General features: G+C 40.0%; 1 long non-coding RNA gene across 1 annotated transcript; it reads right to left on the reverse strand.

Annotated features, from left to right (window-relative positions):
• Positions 1-2,097: 2,097 nt before the first annotated feature.
• Positions 2,098-3,532, reverse strand: LOC149492486 (uncharacterized). Its single transcript, XR_016318809.1, has 3 exons — positions 3,423-3,532; positions 3,273-3,338; positions 2,098-2,161 (listed from the first exon to the last, which is right to left on the reverse strand). It is a non-coding gene; the product is annotated as an uncharacterized LOC149492486 (long non-coding RNA).
• Positions 3,533-6,085: the final 2,553 nt, after the last annotated feature.

Consider the following 6,085-nt stretch of genomic DNA (forward strand, 5'->3'; position numbering starts at 1 on the left):
GGATAATCACACATTGTTGGTATATCTTGCACTTTGGACTGTTCTTTCTCTGCTTGTAATGCATATACCAAGTATGCTTCCCAACCCTTCTGAATTAATCGCTTTGCTGCAATGGCTGATATCACATTACCCAGAAAATCTCGCCGCTTCCCGACTACTATAATCTCTTCCCCTGCTGTAGTATATAATGTCACCCTTTTCTTTGCACAATCAACTACAGCATGATGTCTAGATAACCAATCCATACCCAGAATCACATCAAATTCTCTAAATGGCAACTCCATGAGATCTCCTAGAAACTCCTTTCCATGTATATTAATTGAACAGCTTTTAACCACTGTATGGGTTTCTACTACATCTCTTAATGGATTAGTAACCAACATACCCTGATTCACATGTGCAACTTCTAACCCTTTAACCCAAGGTTTCTGTATGCTAATGTATGAATGAGATGATCCAGGATCAATTAAAGCATAAACGGTATGATCACATAAAGAAAACTCACCAACTATTACATCTGGAGCTTCCTCATCTTCCCTGGTTCGCATAGCATAGACCCTGGCTGGACCTCTTGTATCAGGTCTGTCCACAGTCTCTGATTGCTGTCTTTGCCCTCCGGAGCTCTCACCTCTCCCTCTGCCTGCTATGAACTGTGTAGCCCTCTTAGGACAGTCTTTCTTCTGATGGTCTGATGCTCCACATAACCAACATTTGCCAGTCACTAACCAACAATCTCCACCATGTCGTTTGCCACAACGCGCACAAGGTGGAAAAGTATAACCGGCTGACTCTGCACCTCTACCGGTGCCTCTACCAATTCCTCTGCCTGAACCTCGACTACCACCGGCAGAACTAGCCACTGATACCGCTGGGGCATTAGCAACCCTAGCTGAGCCTTGGCTAAAGGATGGCCTAGGACCAGCTGAACTACTAGCACCTCTGAATCTCTTGCTCTCTGACTGATATATACTGGGTGCACTCTGAGTCTGGTCTCTCCTCTGCTGAGACCGCTGGCGTCTAGTACGCTGGCTGGCTTGAATACGCTCTATCTCCTGACCTGCCTCTACCAAAGCTGAGAACTCTCTGAATCTGGAAGCTACCACTCCCATCTGAATCTCATCATTAAGGCCTTCCTGAAACTTCTTACACCTCTCGGCTTCTGTAGCCACTATCCCCTTACCATACCTGCTAAGCCGGGTAAATTCTCTTTCATATTCTGAAACGGACATTCTGTTCTGTCTCAGGTATAAAAATTCTTTTCTTCTCGCATCAAGGTAAGCCTCTGTAATAAACTTTTTCTTGAATTCATCCAAGAAAAATTGCCAAGTATGCTGCTCTGGTGATACTCGCTGCTGAACAGTAGTCCACCATGTGTAGGCTTCATTTATGAGCAATTATGTAGCACAAATCAACTTATCCTCTGGTGAACACTGTAATTGTTCCAGGACTCTCGATGTCCCATCTAGCCAATACTCAGCTATTTCCGGACTATCATCCTTGTTAGCGCTGAATTCCTTTGCACCATACTTTCTGAGCTTCTCTAGTGGGGGCTTTCTTTCCCTTTCTACTACTATTGGTGCTTGAGGTATCACTCCTGCAATCTGTCTGAAAGTATCTGCAAGTTGCTTTAACAGCGTCTCTTGACCTGGTGCTGCTGGAGCCTCACCCTCCACTGCTCTGGAGGCGTGTGACTCACTCGTACCTTCTTGTGACATCCTCCTAAAAGAACAACAACTGCTTAGTTCATCAGGGTAGTCATGGCATGTACACTATACTGACTTATGAATGCAAGCCCGGGGAAACTGAACCTAGGGCTCTGATACCAAAATTTGTAACATCCCTTCCCGGTCCACCCGTAAACCCAAATGAACCGAGCCGAAACGTTACAAACTGGTTGACAAACTGACCTGACATGCTGAAATCATAATGGATATTGAATATAATATCATGCTGATGTTATTTACATTAATAATGTACTGAATATTTACAAGACATGATGTTTGTTTACAAAATGAAATGGGCCCAACTGTGTGCCCTGTACATGCCATAAAAAGGGTAGACCAAAGATATACAAGAAAATGATTAGCTACCCTAAGACTGAGTCTTCTACAGATGAACTGCAGCAGTTGTAAGCTGACTCTCTACTGACCAGTCTCAAAACCTGCGAGTTAAACAGGTAACTCGCTGAGCAAAAGAGCTCAGTGGATATCTCATCATAAAAAGAACTATGAAACACATACATGTATAGAAATAAGCATGTAAACACATATGGCACATATAAGCATACATATTAACCTTGATGGTCTTTCTTATTGTTTAATATACTGTATGATTCATGCAATGTGAAGTCAAGATATCTGTATAGCTCCATAAGGTTATAGCGAAACCGAAGTGATAAGAAAAACTGTATGAAACTGTATGAATAATGTATGCTTGGCTGCTATGGCCTTTATAATCATATCCACTCAATGGCCTTTAGCCGGAGTACCAAACTGTATGAGGTGCAGATCTACTATCCTATGTCGCGACATGGTCTTATCTACATGGTTTCTACCGAACCTCAATGGAGCATAATGTTGGTATGGCAAAAGTATAACATAACATCACGTTAATAGTTCATAACTCATGTTCATAACTTCATAAATCATAATGTTCACTTAATTTCACATCATTGTATGCTTTCATGTTGTTTGATCCATGTTCTAATGTTATATTTTTGTTTTAGAATGGTTGGAGGCATACAAGGTGAGCAAAGGAATCCAATTGCATTGAAAAAGAAGTCCAAAAATGCATGAAAACCAAAGTCGCGAGCGCGAGCTGCAGAAATGGAAGTCGCGAGCGCGTAAAGGGCAAAATGAGAGTCAGTGAGTTATCAAGCACAAGTCGTGAGCGCGCACTTGAAAGTCGCGAGCGCGCGACGTGTTTCCAGTCTACGCGGTCGCGCGACGTGCTTCCAGCCTGCGCGAGCTGTACTCTTTTGGTCATATCTCTCAATATACAACTCCGATTTGGGTGATTCAAAAACCCATGTAAAGCTAACACATAGAGGAACAAATAATGCTTCTATGACCCCTCCTAATTCCATCATTTACTAGGGTAAAAATCAAGATGAAGTCACTGGTTCTTTTTCCAGAAAACCTGTTTCAACATTCCCCTATTTTCTCACCATTTCCAGTCCTCTCACTCAACACTAAGCAATATATGGTCTCATTATCAACACACCACACAAGTTCTCATGCAAGAAAAATGGTAAATGAAAAGAGATATCAAACCTTTACTCCAAAAAGCTTGAGCTCTTCTTTAGTTTCCTTTTTCTACTACCTTTGAACTTCCTTCACCTATAATAAAAATTCTTATCACTTATCTACGATATAACTCAAGTAGAGGTTGAATAGCATAAAGCTTCAAGAAATTCTACTTACTTGGAGAACTAGAGGTTGCCTTAATGCTTAACTACCATGAAAATGGATGGAGAAGGGAAAGAGATGAAGAGAAAGATGAAGGAGATAAAGAGGAAGATGAAGATGAAGAAAACGTTGAAGATGAAGGTGAAGAAAATGAAGAACGCAAGGTCAAATGGAAGGCTCGTATACTTCCCAACCATCTCTTTAATTGTATGGTGCAATTACCAAATAAGACCTACATTTTCTACATGTTACCTTTTAATACCTTAACTTAATATTCTAGTGCAAGTAAATCCACTTATAAACCCATTCTACCCCAACCGGGTTTGGTTCGGCCTGACTCAACTCGACTCTATGAACTGACTCGACTCGGTAGGATGTCACAGATTCATCAACTTGATGTAAAATTAGCTTTTCTAAATGGTTTACTTGACAAAGAGATTTATGTAGAGTAGTCTGATGGTTTTGCAATTCCTGGCAAAGAAGATCAAGTTTATCTTCTAAAAAAGGTCTTGTATGACCTTAAACAAGCTCCAAGGGCATGGTATGAAAGGATGGATAGTCTCTCATTCAACTTGGCTTCATTAGAAGTCTGATACGGATCCATCATCACTCGTCACTGGATCGCAAGGAGGCATGGTGAACGACGAAGGAGATCCATTGGTGCTTCCTATTGGACCGATTACAAGCAGCCGTGCCAAGCGATATGGGGCAGCCATATCATTATTTGTTCAAGCCCAAATAACACAAGAACTTCATGATGTCGCATTCAACAAGTGTTGTGAGGAACTTGAAGGCATTCCTAGGCTTCTAATGTTGTTGGTGGCATGTGAAGTTGAAGCACTCCAATAAATTTGCTTGACTGCTACAGTGGAGGAAAGCACGCCTGCTACAGTGGAGGGAAGCAAGCCTGCTACAGTGCCCGCGCCAATTAGCTTGACTTGCTATAGTAAATTTGACTTTTCTACAGTAACTTTGACTCGCTACAGTGACATCGACTTGAAGGCTTGGGGTGACTTAGGCGTGTTTTGTGTGTTTTATGCTTTGTTAAACCTAGATTCCTTATTTAGTATAAATAACTTGTCTTCCATGTAAGGATAGAATTTTGAGAAATTGAAAAACTTCATTTGATCAAGCTTTGCTTGTTCCATTTGCTTAGAGTGACAGTGAGAGATTGCTTCCTCTAATTGCATCAAGAATTTAAGGTAAACTTATCAATTCGTTTGTGGCGTTTATCTTATTCTTTGCTTGATTATTGGTGTTACCGTTTCCTTATAAACGTGGGGTGCCATAGAGCATTTAATCTCGATTATTGGTGTTTCCGTTTCATTATAAACGAGGGGTGCCATAGAGGCGAACTTACATCTCATCCTTTGATTCGATCCGTATCAAAGTCAAAGTGAAGCTACCTTATACGTGAAAAATACAGGTGGTTACCTCTTAGTTGTTTCAATTTATGTAGATGACATGCTGCTGACAGGAAGCAAATTTGAATTAATTCAAAACTTCAAGGCAGAAATGGAAAAAGTCTTTGAAATGACTGATCTTGGAGTCATGACGCACGTCCTTGGTATGGAAATGATGCAGTCTAAAAATGGCATTTTTATATGTTAGCGGAAATATGTTTCTGACATTCTAAATAGATTTAAAATGCAAGATTGTAAACCTATGAGTACTCCAATCTCCACATGTTTGAAGCTAGGCAAGGATGAGAATTCTGAAAGAGTGGATGATTGCATGTATAGGAGTTTGATTGGTAGCCTTTTATATCTGACCGCAAGCAGACCTGACATTCTTTTTACTGTGAGTTTACTTTCTAGGTTCATGCATTCGCCTAGAGAAACACACTTCACGGCTGCTAAAAGAGTGTTAAGGTATATCAAAGGCACTAGCACACTTGGGATTTTTTTCCCGACATATACAAAAGGAAAAATGAAGTTGGTTGGCTACTCTGATAGTGATTGGGGTGGCTGTGTTGATGATTCTAGGAGTACTTCTGGATATTTATTTCATTGGAAACAAGTTTTTTCAGCTGGAGCTCAATGAAACAAGAAACTACAGCTCAATCAACAGCAGAAGCAGAGCGTATTGCTGCTGCATCAGTTGTAAATCAGGCTATTTGGCTAAGGAAAATGATGAAGGACTTGGGGGATGAACAAAAGGAAGCTACCAGGATCATGTGTGATAATATTTCAGCAGTTTCGATCTCAAAAAATCCAGTTTTTCATGGTCGGACAAAGCATATCAAGATTAAATTTCATTTTATCAGAGAAGTTCAACAATCAAATGAAGTGTTACTTGTTCATTGTTCATCGGAAGACCAGTTAGCGGATATTTTCAGAAAATCATTGCCTAAGGAAAGATTTGAAGTTCTGAGACGTAAGATAGGTGTTTATCACCAAAATGCCAAGGAGGAGTGTTGAAGCATTGGCATTTTAGTTTCCAGCAAAAGAAGTCAATACCAAATATTTTATTCTCCTAATTTTTAGCATTATTTTCTCAGTTAGTTTTTATCTTCTGATATGCAGTGACAATAGAGTAGATAAGTTTGTTATTTTATTATGTATAAATTCACAGTTTGAACTAAATAATATCAATTTGTCTTCTTTCTCCTTCATACTCTTCTTTAAACATCACTTTTTAGCAGATATATTTCTTTCTTTTCCTTTCAAACACTAACA

The sequence above is a fragment of the Jatropha curcas genome, chromosome 11, assembly GCF_041381405.1.
Source record: "Jatropha curcas cultivar XTBG-Jc1 chromosome 11, XTBG_Jcur_1.0, whole genome shotgun sequence".
NCBI lineage: Eukaryota > Viridiplantae > Streptophyta > Magnoliopsida > Malpighiales > Euphorbiaceae > Jatropha > Jatropha curcas.